This window comes from Choloepus didactylus, assembly GCF_015220235.1.
Source record: "Choloepus didactylus isolate mChoDid1 chromosome X unlocalized genomic scaffold, mChoDid1.pri SUPER_X_unloc1, whole genome shotgun sequence".
Classification (NCBI taxonomy): domain Eukaryota; kingdom Metazoa; phylum Chordata; class Mammalia; order Pilosa; family Megalonychidae; genus Choloepus; species Choloepus didactylus.
The window spans coordinates 127,094-141,943 of record NW_023637621.1 but is presented as its reverse complement, the minus strand read 5'-3'; positions in this window follow the sequence as shown (position 1 = coordinate 141,943).

Here is a 14,850-nt window from a genome sequence, read left to right as displayed (position 1 = left end):
AAAAAAAAAATTCTTGTTATGTCACCACATTGCACCAGGGCTCTGTCCTAAACAACAGTTCAACTAAGTTCAGCAAATGCATATGGTGCACCTATGCAGTCAACACCATTGTGATGTCACGTACCAGCCTGAGATGAAAGATCCCAGCCATGCCCACATCTGTAAGCATTGATAGCATTTCAGGTATTAGGAGCCATTGAAGACTCCCAGCCTGGCTTTGTGATTCAGCAAGTGGAGGAGGGCAAGGAGGGTGGGGAGGAGGCAGTTATGCAAGGAAACCTAATGGCAAAAGTTCAACAAAGTAGCTGCTTATAGGTGCCACAGTGGCTCTGAGGGGAGGCTATTGGTACAGTCCCGTGGCTCGGTGAAAGATACATCTTCAAGAGTAAGCAAGACCCTCTATCATGGAAGGAGATGATGGGAGTGCCTTGGACACAGGGAGTCCAGGCAGAGGAAGCAAGAAAAGATAAACAGGATATACTGACAAACACAGCAAGAGGTATACTCAATTTGAAATTTATGAGAAATGATGGGGACTCACGACTTAATGAAAATCCCCTCCCACCAAGATTTGCTGTCACCACCACTCTCCATCCTCCACCCTTTGAGTTTTTTTTAATTGATGTTCAATTCACATAAGATAAAATTAACTATTTTAAAGTCTACGATTCAGTGGCATTTAGTGCATTCACAATGTTGTACAACCATCACCTCTTTCTATGTTCAAATATTTCCATCACCTCAAAAGGAAATGCTGATCCATAAAGTAATCACTATCCATTCCCCTGCCCCAACCCCTAGCAACATCTAAAACTTCTTTTTGTTGCTATGGATTTGCCTATTCTGGACATTTAATATAAACAGAATTATTGAAAGCATAATGTTTTCAAGGTTCATCCATGTAGCATGAATCAGAACTCATTCCTTTTTATGCATGACTAATATTCCATTTTATGGATATACTGCATTTGTCTTATCCATTCATCAGCAGATTAACATTTTTATTGTTTCTATTTTTTTTAAATTTTTGGCCATTATAGATAATGCTGCTCTGAATGTTCATGTGCAACTTTTTGTTTTCAACTTTTGGTGTCAAATTAACTTTTTTCCACCATGTCTCCTTGAAGCCCATTTCCCACTGACGAGGTTCAGTCCAGGTTTCACACATTTCACAGTGAAAGGCAAAGTTCTGACCGAGATTCTCATTTTGGGAACAGGATCTGGGAGGATCAGAAGCAAAGTGCATGGAGAGAGGGTCAGTAGAAGGTAATGGGGGTTGTTCAAGGTCAACATCAAAGATGCTATGCAGCTTACGAATATGACATTTTGGAAGGCAACATAATCTCATTTTCCCATTCACCCAAATTCCCCTAGAAGCAGGGTGGGTAGTTGGCAGGCTGAGGATGGGGGACTGGCTGGCTTGTGGCAAGAACTTTGTCTACACATGAAGATGAAGACCAGGATGGGTATTCCATGGTTAAAAACTTCCAGAGTTGCAACTGTTTTCAGCACAGGCACTGAAAGGAGTTACTAAGAGGCCATTCAGCTCTTGGGCTTATCGGTAGTCTTGACCAGGCACCCTGTCTTGTCTATACAGCAAGAAGTCCCACCAGCCCAGGGGCACTTGGTTGATGCTCTGTAACCATCCTCTGGCTGTTGGGAATTTTTCCAAGCTTTTGAATCCACCAGAGGTGGATAAAAACTCCACAGCTATGACTTGTGGCAAGTACTGAATCTTTGCATCTGCTTCTTATGGTGTGTCTACCTCTTTAAGGCCAAACTCTTCTCACTGGTAGAAATCTACATGTTTATAGAAGCCCCCTGCCCTAATTTTGTTCTTTCTAAATAGCAGGGGGTTTAGCAAACAGCTAGTCTCATTCCATTGTTTTTTGCAGATTGTTTATAAAATGAGAAGCATAGATGAAGTTAGACTTTTTCAGGGTAACTGGGGTGAGGGGCTGCTAAGAGCTCAGCCTAGTTGTAGGCCAGTGGGTCTGTGGAGCATCCAATTGGAGAAGGACAGAGTCACCATGTAAAATGACAGCATCTTAAAGACCCCATGCCTTTGGGAAGCCCAGAAGGGAGAGGAATATCCAAGCTGGTTATCTCAAAATGACAACAATTACTTTGGCAATAATAACTGTTCCGGTTTGCCAAAGCTGACAAAATGCAATATACCAGAAATGAACTGACTTTTAACAATGGGGATTTATTTGCTTACAGATTTACAGTTCTAAGGTCATGAAAATGTCCCAATTAAGGCATTAACAGGATGATACCTTCTCTGAAGACTGGTTACCCCAAACTTGGGCTCCTCTGTCACATGGGAAGGCACATGGCAACTTCCATGGGTCCTTCTCCCTGGGTTTCATTGCTTCAGCTTTTGCTTCTCCATCTGTGGCTTTTTCTCTCAACTTCTGTGGGTGTTTCTCTATGAGCTTCTGTTAATTTTCTCTCTTTGCTTCTCTGTGATTTATCCTCTTATAAAGGACTCCAGTAAAGGATTAAGACCCACCTTGAATGAAGTGAGTCACGTCTCAATGGAAACAACCTAATCAAAAGGTCCCACACACAATAGGTCTACACTCACAGGAGTGTATTAAAAGGACATGGCCTTTTCTGGGATATATAGCAGCTTCGAACAACCTCAACAACTATAGTGGGATGACTTTCCTTTCTGTTATTAATTGAATCCTCTGCCCCACAAAGACAGGGGTTCACACTTGAACCCCTGATCTTTGGATCTGAACCCACTGGTAAATAGGACTTTTAAAGACCCTAGAAGAAGAGGTCAACTTGAGTCATGGTGGGCCTTAATCCAATAACACTAGATTACATAGGAGAGAGTAGGAGGTAGAAGGAGAGAGGCAGCTTGTGATGGAGATGGAGACTGAGTTACAAATGGTGGCAAGTCATTGCCAGAACACTTCAGCCTGGAGAGAAAGCATGGTCCTGCCGCCATCTTGATTTTGGACTTCCAGACTCCAAAGCCAAGAGTCCACACACTTGCACTGTTTAAATTGACCAGAATGTGGTATCTGCTCCAGCAGCCCTGAAATCTAAGGCAGTTCCTCTCCACTGAATGCTTTCTAACTCCAGAGTACGTTAGGGAATTGCACGATTTTCTCTGTGAATACAAGTGGTCCTCCCACTCTCCCACATCATCTCTTTGCTTTTATAATAAATTGGCATTCAAGAAAAGGAAGAGCACTTATCCTCGCTATAGTGGAAATCATTATGTGTTTGTTGGGTAAATGCATTTGTCCTTTTTTGGAATTTCAGGTGACTCTTTCTGTGGAGAAGATGTCTGTCAATAAATGTTTAGGTGTTCCTTGGGGTACCTGCCTTCAGAACTTTTCAGTAAAAAATTATACGAAGATATTTTTATTTACCCTTGCAGTACAAATCAGATACAGTATGATATAAATCAGTGATTCATGCCTGAAGAGTGTGTTGTGACAGGCAAAGAGTTAACAGGCAGAAGCATTTCAACTCAAGCCCACACCAGATCCAGCATTCCTGACATTCCACACTTTAAAAAGACCAAGTTTTATTTCGTATAAACTGTTTATATTTTGGTGAGATTGATGCCGTTAATATTAGCTTTCAAAATGACCGATTAGCATCACCAGTTAATCAGGGCTATTAGCATGTAAATATCTGTAATTCGATCACCAGAGTAATTTCTTTTCCAATAATGCAATTTACAAATGCAAGCGATGAAGCAATTAGCTTATATCTCCATAGATTAGGACTCCTCCCAGCTCTCCCTGGGGCTTTCTCCTGCAGATAACCCCGGGTAATTAGAGGCTGTACCTCCCCATGCAACAACTTGGGAAGCTCCAAAGCATCTGGCTTCCCTGTCAGCTACCCCGAACCCTACATGGGTTCCGAGTAGACCTTGGGAAATGAAAACTCCTCAAAAGTTCTCTGTTATGGCAAGACCCTGACACACAAGCCCATGTATGATTCTTATCAGCTCACACACTAAAACTTGACCTCCCTGAATTCCTTCTTGCAGTTGTAAGTGGGGAAATAACGAGGAATACTGCACATTGATGTAAAGTGGAAAAAAAGAAGGAAAACAAAATTCCAGAGAAGTGGCATCTCCTCTGATGAAAATAGGAGCTGGAGTTCACCAAACTGTATAATTACGATGGGTAGAGTTTTGTGCATGCAAGGTTGGCATCAGGGAAAATCTTAACCAAGGGGTGGGGGAGCTGATGATATCAAGCAATGGAAAGGAAATGGGAAGGGAAAAAAAAACAGTGCTTTCATCTTTTGCTAGTGAGAGAGTCACTTTGTATAACCACATTGGAAAACTTCCTGGTACCAAAGATGCTTGCAACCTATGACCCACAAATTCCCTTCCTCGGTGTGTCAGATTTGAGTGTCTCATGCACTGAGATAGGTGCTGGATGGCCCCAGCATCTTTTCCCACAATGCCCCAAAATGGGGAAACATAATTGCTTGTCCATGCTAAAGTGAATGACAACACTGATGTGCCTTCGTATGGTGGAATACAATGTATCAAGAATGGAGAATGAGCTATTGCTACATGTAGCAAGGTGGATACAGTGACAATGACTATTGACTTTCAAAGACCTAAGAAGCCAGACACAAAAGACTGCCCATAACCCTTAAAACAAAGACCAGGATTGTGCAAATGGATCTACAGTGATGCAGGTGAGAACAGAGGTTTTTATGGGGTGGGGGCCCTTCCTGGGAGAAGGAGGGAGACAGTATTTTTGAGTGCAGATCATGTTCAATTTCCTAATCTGGGTGATATTTACAGCAGGGTACACAAATGTAAAAATTCATTGAGTTGTTAACATTCATTTATAGGTATCAAGCTCCAATTTTAAAAAAAATGAGTTACATCTTTACACCCATCATATAGGAAAAAAGTTTAGAAAGTTGGAGGAAAGAAAATAAAAGCTGAGACATCAGTGTCCAAACAGTTTTGGTCTTTAAAGCCTTTACCTGAAGATCTTCCTGGAGGAGAAGGAAAGTTCTGCTCCTTTTGGATTTATGATCTTCTCCTTTTAGAAAAAAAATGAGCAGATGCTATTAACATTATAAATGTCGGAAGAATTGAGAAAGTCAACATCGGGAGTTGGAGGACCCTTTCGTAAAGAAAAGGATCGACTGTCTAAACAGCAGGAAAAGCAGAAAGAAAAATTTACCCTCCTTCTGCATTTTGAGTAAAATGCACACTCCGCAGGACTGTTTTGGGGGTATGGCCACGTCGTTTAAACAGCATTTTTAACAGTCTGATTTTTATTTATACTTCACTGACTTTGAAGTATTCGGTGTGATCCACAAAACCCCTGGAAGATAACATGATTGCCCCTAACTTCCTTTCTAAAATGTCTTGGGTCTAAGTATTGGGGCTAAGTACGTGGGACAAAGAACTTGCCATGAGCTTTGTTGACAGTTTCCAAAATCTGGCGCTGCACAGTGACTGTGGTCATATGGTATGCTGGGGAGGGGGACTTGACCCCAGATTCATGTGTCCGAGCCCACAGATGGCCTGCCAACTGAGCCTCAGATGATTGACCCCATATCACAAGACCACAGGCTCAAAGCTTTTCCACCCCAAAGGCTCATTGCCCAGAGCAGGGGCAAATGTGCCAGTAAGGGACCCTGCAGTGTGTCCTTGGCTGTTTAGGAAGCATCAGCTCCCCAGATGGCACAGCTGCCTTTACAGGATTGTTACGGTGCCCGCGAGTTAAGGTACGAGACGGTCAAATGGAATTTAAAAGAGCCTTTATTAGTCAGCTAGCTGGCGGCTGCTGCCTGTCACTCCACACAGGGAGTTCAGTAAGCAGCAGCCACTCAAATGGAGATTGTTTGAGACTTATATAGGCAGAAATCACATCCTAAAAATGCAAGCAAGCTACTTTGACAAAAGCAGAGTTGGCGGTTAATTAATGGGTGCTTAAGATCTTTAGCAACCTTGAGAAATTTTCTCAAGGCTGGTGCAATGGTTAATTATTGGAATGGTTATGCCTGGGTAATGCATACATCCACAAGTCTCACTCCCTAAAATGGCACAGTTTCACTCCCTTCTTCTCAGGGCTTTAATGTTTACTTTGCAGTCATTACCGGTTGAGGGGGAAGGGGACTCTCTTGTTATAGATTAAGGGGAGGGAGCCCACTTCATTCCCCACTGGTTTTTAGGAAGAATCAAATCATTGTTTCTTCTGAGGGTAAGAATTGATATTGGTATTGGGACTGCAAAACCATAAGCTTCACGCTTTGAATACATCATTGGACAAATTTAACTAAACTGTTTATGACACAGGGGCCTATGATTAAGGCTAACATGATAAGAGCCAGGGGTCTGGCAACTGCTGATATTAAGGTAGTTAACCACAGAGACTGAGAAAATATACTTTCAAACCAATTTGCCTCCTTTTTCCTTTGCTCTTCTCTAGCCTGTATTCTCTTTCGGAGTTGGCTTAAACTTTCTTTAATTACACCTGAGTAGTTAGTATAAAAACAGCATGCTTCCCCCAAGGCTAAACAAAGCCCTCCCTGCTTTAAGAATACAAGGTCGAGTCCCCTCCGATTCTGGAGCACTACTTCTGCTAATGAGCTTAAGGACTCCTCAAATTTAGTAACGCTCTCTTCTAAGGTTTTTAGATCCTGGTCGATCTGAATACTAAGGCTTTTAAAATTTTGGTCCCCTGTGACAAGTGCTGTGGTTCCTACTGTGGTTGTCCCAGCTACCCCAAGTCCCAGGAGCACTGGCACTAGTATTGGTCCTCCTCGCTTGACTCATTTGAGGTTAGTTAGCCTGAAGTGCTCCCTACCTCCCTCACCAGAGTAGTAATATACTTGGGGAAGGACATGGGTGAGAATGCACAGTCCTGGAGCCTTAGGTTGCATGAGGGTGGGGGGGGGGGGGTATAAACACGGCGTTAACCCCATTGTACAGGCAAACCATGTTCCTTTGGGCGCTACTAAGTAGTGTTTGGTATGACCTGCCGGACTGTTGCTAAAAATGGTTACAGAGGTGCAAGAATTAACGTAAGGAGAAGTAGATAGAGGGAATTGAGGGGACTGGAAGCATGTTCCTTGTCCTTGAAAGTCACCTAAAGTAAGCTTAGGGGTAGTGCCCCAGGGACAATAGTGTGAATTTTGGTGAATATTTGATAGGGAGATATTTTGAATGTCATTGTTAGTTACTCCTATACTCCAGTTAGCTCCCAGGCCTGTATAATAGGGTGGTTCGGGGTTTAGACATAGCCAGCAATCTTCAGTTAAGTTGGGGGAAGTTTGGTTTAAGAATTTAAACATGAGTTTAAGTATATTGAATAGAGACTCTTGTCAGGAGTTTGGAGGTGGAGGGAGGGGAGTTGCTTTTGGAGATAAGGGGTGGCTTTTTATGGTGGAGTAAGGATGGGTAAGTGGGAAAGGAGTAGTTGTTACAGGTATTTTGATGTCGATGGGGTCCAGGGGGCCTATTGGATTTAAGGGCTTAGGAATTTTCCTTTTTTGAATAGTGAATAACACTCCGGGGTCATATCCTGATACATATAGGCACAATCCCAAGTTTTTCCCCCCAACCACTGGGAATCTTCCCAATACTGTTGTGGTTCAACAGTAACAGGGTTACAGTTCCCAATTATACAGTTTTTAAAAGGAGCTTCTGGCCTTATCTCCCTGGTGACCTTTAATAAATGATCTACATTTTTCCATGGGGCTATGGTTTCACAACCCCAACTATAACAGAAATAATCATCCTCTCCCCCACACTTTGAGGCATTTCTTTGCGGACAGATGTAATGTTGACTATGCCATAGCCCTCATTCCAGTTCTAATTTACTACAACTGAAACCCCTAAGCTCTACCCTTTCCCCTCTCAAATAGGTATTTACAGCTTCTGATAGATTCCAGAGTCTCCCAAAGAGTTTACATAGGTCAAAAACAAATTTAGGGCTGCCAGGGGTGCTAATCTGGCTGACCACTGTTCCATCAATGGTGCGAGTTAACTGCCACATACAATTAGTGGCTTGATGGGGGTTCTCGGCGGCTAGCATTGTTACTAGAGTCAGCATAATGGCATAAGTCGCTGCAGCCGAAGTTTTAGGGGATCTGATGTATTTTGTATGGACCATTCTGCGTTCTGGTTGGAGTCTGCCTTTTTAATTTGTGAGTGATGTATCCAAAATCTTTTACCTGTGACTTTCACGGCGGTCAGTGTACTTAGAATCACCTGATAAGGCCCAGCCCAGCGTGCCTCGGGGGAGAAGGGATTCCTTTTCCTGATCCACACTAAATCACCAGGTTCAGCAGTAGGGGTTTCTTCTTCCGCAGTATCAGGTTTCGGACGGTGGGTGCAGACAACGTGATGGATGTTTCTGAAGCTGTAGTGTAAAGCCTGCAAGGACTTGAAAAGTTCAGAGTTAGACAGGGAGGCAAGCTGCTCCTCCCCTAACTTGGGGAGGAGCGGGGGTGGCCTGCCGAACATGGCTTCATATGGAGTAATACCTTTTACATAAGGAGTACACCTAGCTTTAAGTAAAGCAAATGGAAGGAGACTCACCCAGTTTCTGCCAGTCTCCAATTTAAGTTTGGTGAGGGTTACCTTAAGTGTCCGATTCATTCTTTCTACCTGTCCTGAGCTTTGCGTTCGGTAGATGCAGTGTAGCTTCCCCCCGGTACTGGCATAAAGAGGGTGGGCTATTTCGGCAAACCCAAGGATCCATAGCCGGCAATACCCAACCGCTCCTAAAAACTCCCTGACTTGCCACTTTGTCCGGGGTGCTGGAATTTGGAGAATGGCTTGAATACGTTTATCAGACAATGTTCTCTTTCCTTCAATTATATTATACCCAAGATAAGAGGCTTGTGAAACGCAAAGCTGTGCCTTCTTTGCTGACACCCGGTATCCTAACAGCCCGAGGGTTTTCAACAACTCCTCTGTTGCTTTCTGGCACTCTTTGGGAGATTCTGCTGCAAGGAGGATGTCATCCACATATTGGAGGACAGTAACTTCGGGGTGTTTTTCTCGGAATTCCAGTAGGTCCCGGCTTAGGGCCTCGTCAAAAAGAGTGGGGGAGTTTTTAAAACCCTGGGCAGTCTAGTCCAAGTTAATTGTCCTGAATCCCCTACTTTGGGGTCTGTCCACTCAAAGGTGAAGAGGGGCTGGCTGACGGGGGCCAGGGGTAGTGAGAAGAAAGCATCTTTTAGGTCTAGTACGGTATACACTTTTCGATCGGGGGGGAGTAGACTGAGCAGGGTATATGGGTTAGGGACCGTTGGATGGATGGTTTTGACTCTTTTCTTGACCTCTTGTAGGTCTTGTACTGGCCTGAAGTCCTCAGTCCCTGGTTTCTGGATGGGTAGGAGCAGGGTATTCCAAGGGGACTTGCAGGGCACAAGGATCCCTGCTTCCCTTAGTCTCCTAATACGGACAGCTGTTCCTTTCTTAGCTCAGTAGCTCATTGGGTACTGCCGGACCCAGACAGGTGTGGCACTGCTTAGGAGCTGAACAATGATAGGGGGTTGGTGGCCAGCCAGCCCTGGGGGGTTCGTCTCTGCCCACACCTCCAGTATTTCTTTCTGCCACTTCACTAAGAGTTCAGCATTTTGTTTATTAGTATCCTCCCTGGCTAGGAGGAGGTACTCTTCTGACAGAGGGCAGGTAATTAAGATGGAACTTGGTTGCTTTGGGAAGTTTACTTCTGGCCCTTCAACTCGGAAGGAGATGGTTGCTTGCAGTTTGTGGAGCAAGTCACGGCCAACTAGAGGGTAGGGGCATTCAGGCATAACTAAGAAAGAGTGGGTAATGGTTTTCACCCCTAAGTTACTTATTCGGGCCTGTGTCCATGGATAGGACTTGATTCCTCCAGTGGCCCCCTGGATCGGGGTCCATTTTTGTGATAAAGGGCCTTCTGCTTCTTGGAGTACGGAGAAAGTCACCTCAGTGTCCACTAAAAAGTCAATGTTTCAGCCCCCTACTCTAAGAGTGACCCTGGGCTCCTGGGGGCCAAGGGCGGAGCCCCGGCCTCATCAATCTTCCTTCTCGAGGAGAACCTTTGGTGGCCCTGGGTAGGATTTCTTTGGGCACTCGATTTCTTTGGGCATTCGTTCTTCCAATGCCCCTGTTCCTTACAGAAAGCACACTGGTTTTGGCCTAGAGAGGGCCCCTTTCACCCTCCTCTCCCTCCAGACAGCCTATTTCCTCCCCAAGACTTTCTTCCGAAATTCTGACCCCCTCCTTGGTTTTTATTCCGCGTTTGGTTTTCACTCATAGCAAGTAAAACCTTTGCCATTTTTTTGTTTAAGTCTTCAGAACTTTCTCTATTATTGAAAACTTGTTGAGCAACCTCCACCAACTCGCTCAGTACTTTTCCCTCAAAGCCTTCTAATTTTTGTAACTTTTTTTCTTATATCTGGGGCCGACTGGGTGACGAAGGCAATATTAATTGCTCGCCTGTTCTTTGACACCTCCGAATCTATAGGGGTATATAACCAGTAAGCCTCCTGGAGGTGCTCTAGAAAAGTGGCGGGGGACTCAGTGGCCCCCTGAGTCACCTCAGTTACCTTGGACATATTTGTAGGCCTCCGCACTGCTGCTCAGAGAGCCCCCATTAGAGTCTGGCGGTACTGTTCGAGAGCCCCCTTACCTTGGTCAGTGTTAGGGTCCCACCAGGGTTGGGTGAAGGGAAAAGCAGCCTCGAGGTGGTCTACTTCCATGGTCAGCAGACCGTCTGGCCCCATGACTAATTTTTGTCCCTGGGCACAGATTCTTTCTCTTTCCTCTGATGTAAAAAGGGTCTGCAGAAGTTGTTGACAGTCGTCCCATGTGGGCTGATGGGTAAAGAAAATGGATTCTAACAAAGAGATTAGTCCTTGTGGGTTTTGAGAGAAAGAGGGGTTTTGATTTTTCCAATTGTACAGGTCGCTGGTGGAAAAAGGAGCATAGACCATAAAGGGTTTTGGGTTTTCAGGTGGGCCTTGAATGACTTGTCTCAGGGGTAACTGAGCAGGGACAAAGACCTGACCCAGCGGTCCATATGAACTCCCGGAAAGGGTGTGTGGGGGGGGCTGGAGAGAGTTGTCGGGGGCGTGGTAGAATCCGGAGTAGGAATGAGGGGTCCTTCTGTACTTAGGGTAGGGGGACCCGAACTGGAAGCAGAGGGTCCTGGGCTGGAGGCGGAGGGCCCTGAGCTGGAGGCGGAGAGCTCCGGGCCGGAGGAGGAGGGCCCCGAGCTAGAAGCAGAGGGTCCCAGGCCGGAGGCGGAGGGCCCCAGGCCAGAGGTGGAGGGACCTACGGAATACGGTGAGGGCCGTGACAAGGGGGGACTTTTCTGTGGGGAGTCAAGGACTGGGGGCCTTTTGGGTGGCCCCTTTAGAACAAGCACATTTCGCGCTTTAGACAATTTCGGTGGTGAGCAGTTTTTAAGCCATTTGGGGCGGTCAGCGAGGATGTTGATCCAGGTTTCAATATAGGGAATCTGATCTGGATGTCCTGGTCTTCTATAAATTACTCTTTGAACCTGAGAAGCAATCGGCAAATTTAGGGTGCCCTTGGGGGGCCAATTAGAGACTGGAAAAGTTGGCCATTCATGCTCACAAAGGGCCTTAAGAGTTTCTGGGTTGACCGTGGCACCCAACCCAGCAGCTCGTAGGCGGAAGTCCTGAAAATGTTTTAAGAAACACTGCAACGGAGAACAAGCGGAAGCAGATGGAGACTGACCCTATGGAACTGACGGTTGACAAAACAGAAACAGAACAGAACAAAGACACTAACAACAAAACACAAAACAGAGACTAGGTCTGCACTAAGAGACCAATTCCAAACCTGTACTAGAACCTAAAACCTGAGGCCACTGGCCACCGTCGTGGTCCAAGGCCGGGTCTCGGAGTTATGGCTGCGTCCAGCCCTCCTAAAGACCCTAAAGGGGTACCCCACCAGACCAGATTAGAGATCTCTTACTGTTGTGGGCCCATGTCCAGATGGCTCCAGAGGCAGATTTTCGAATCTTGAGGCCCGACCACTCGGTTCTCCGCTGGGGCTGAGGAATGTCTCTCATGCGTGCCCCCCTGGGGGAGGACCGGTAGTCGGAACTTGTCTTGACTGATAAGCCTCGGAATACGCCGAGGAGAAAAATCTCACTGGGGCCTCCAAATGTTACAGTGCCCGCGAGTTAAGGTACCAGACGGCCAAACGGAATTTAAAAGAGCCTTTATTAGTCAGCTAGCTGGCGGCTACTGCCTGTCACTCCGCGCAGGGAGTTCAGTGAGCAGCCCCCGCCTGGAGAGTGCTTGAGACTTATATAGGCAGAAATCACATCCTGAAAATGCAAGCAAGCTACTTTGACAAAAGCAGAGTTGACGGCTAATTAATGGGTGCTTAAGATCTTTAGCAACCTTGAGAAATTTTCTCAAGGCTGGTGCAATGGTTAATTATTGGAATGGTTACGCCTGGGTAATGCATACATCAGCAAGTCTTACTCCCTAAAACGGCACAGTTTCACTCCCTAAAACAGCACAGTTTCACTCCCTTCCTCTCAGGGCTTTAACGTTTACTTTGCAGTCATTACCGGTTGAGGGGGAAGGGGACTCTCTTGTTACAGATTAAGGGGAGGGAGCCCACTTCAATCTGTTGCTACATGCAATCTTTTTTTTTTTTTTTTTTTGTTTTGGATGTCCTCTTTTATTTTTATCATTATTCGTTTTTCTCTTTTGGAGTAATGAAAAGATTCAAACTTTGTGGTGATGAATGCACAACTATATAATGATAACTGTGAACAACTGATTGTAGACTTTGGATGATTATATGGTATGTGAATATATCTCAGTAAAATTGAATTAAAAATGTGTGTCCTAGTTTGGGAAAATATTTGTGTTACTTTGATAATTTCTTCTCGATATTTTTCTATTAATCAAATTTCTAGTAGTTAGATTGGACCTCCTGGCAGATTATCTGATTTATAAGGTTTTTAACATATTACTTCCTTAAATTTATCTTCCAGTTCTTTTACTAATTGAATTTATTTCTGCTGTCACCCATCAAAATGTTAAGTTCCATGGGGGCAAGAATTAGTCTGTCTCATCATCACTGTGTTTCCCCAGTAACATAATACAGTAGGCAGTTAGCAAGTATTTGTTGAGTGAGTACATTTTTTTTCTTTTTTTTCATTTCTAAGAGGTCCTTCCTATTTTCTGGCTGTTCCTTTATAAAGCGTGCCATTCTTATTGCAGAGTTGTAATATTATCTCCTATCTTTCTGACGATATTATTTGAAGGCTTTTAAAATTTCCTTTTGCTCCCTTTGTTTCCTTTGTTTCCCCTGAGTTCTTTTTCCTCTGGTGGTTGTTGCAGCCTCTTTCATGTTGGCATCTTTCTAAAATGTGTCTCCTCCTAGGCTGTCCACTCATGTTTACAGGCCAAACCCTAAAATGCTGACAGGAAGCTCTGGATGTGCAGGTGGAGCTGGTTGTCTTCATGAATCAGGCCCCATGTCAAAGACCTCCGAGTGTCAGTATCTGTAGGTCTCCTCCTGGGTGGGTCTCTTCCCTAAAAAGAGATCCTCCAGTCTAGGGTGCTGGGGGCTGAATGTAATCCTCCTGGAGTAATGATGGTACCTCCACTGCCATCAGCTGTGTCGGGGACCGCTCTGGCCCACCCTCAGCAGAGAGCAGACTTCTGGAGTTCTGCAAGGATGGGAGAGTAAAATGGATGATGGGGGCTGGGAGTGGATCTCAGGGCTCCCTAGACACAGTCCCAGCTGGTCTTCCTGTTTTCAGATCCTCTGGCACCCCCACCTGGAGAGAGTACTTCCTCCTCCACTCCACTCGGGTTCTGCCGTGCATGTCCTCTTGCTCAGCATCACCTTCCCTGCTTGTAGATGCTGCTTGGTCATCAGCTCTACAGCTTCCAAAATTTTGTTGACCTTTCCTGTCTACTATCATCTCTGTTCCCATTCTTTGCCTTTTTGACTTCCTACTATTTTTTACTCCTTTATTGTCATTTTATTAGGGTTTCCAGAGGCAGTGGAGATAAACAGAGTTCTACCCACCTTATTTAAGTGGTAGCCATTTATTACTTTAATAACCCCAAGGTAAGAACTGTATGGTTTCGTGCTAAGTGATGGGTCAGTCACCTTACCCAGAATGAAAAGACAGGTTCACATCCTGAAGGAGCAAACAGTCCTTCAGAAGAGTTACTCTGAAATGAGTGTGAGGAACCAGCTCTGGAAGTCAGAAGTTGAATATCACTTCCTTGTTTCCTTGTCCTCAGCTGGGTTCTGCCATCCTTCACCGGAGGATGGCCAATGGCATCCGGAAAACCTCTGCTAGCTAGAAAGGCAGCCGGCGTCTGCTCCAAAGCTCTGGCCTCAAAATGGCTTTCTCCCAGGATGTTCCTCTCCAGCAAGCTTGCTCCTTTTCAAAACATCACTCACAACTGCACTCCCCCTGAGGTCCACTTTTGGCCCTGCTGCTTATAATTAATAAAAACTCAAACCAATCAGCATCTTCTTTAGTATTCAGTTCCTGTATTTTAAAAACAGGGCATACCCTACTTGTCCCATTTTCCTTTATGGGGGTGTTTTGGGGATCAAAAGGGCTAACAGATTTGAAAGTACCTTACTAATTGCAAAGAGGGCTAATAAAAGGCTTTATTAGAAATGATTACTAATTAATAAAAAGTAATTAATAAATGAAATTATTAATAAATCAAGAACTTAGAAAAAACAAAAGCAGATAACATGGAGAGGCCAATATATATTCTCAGATTTTCTTTCTTAAGATTTTTTTTCATCCATCTCTGTCTCCTAACAGGCACGCCTGGAGAAAATCATCATTCTCCTCTCTTTTGTCTAACATTTCT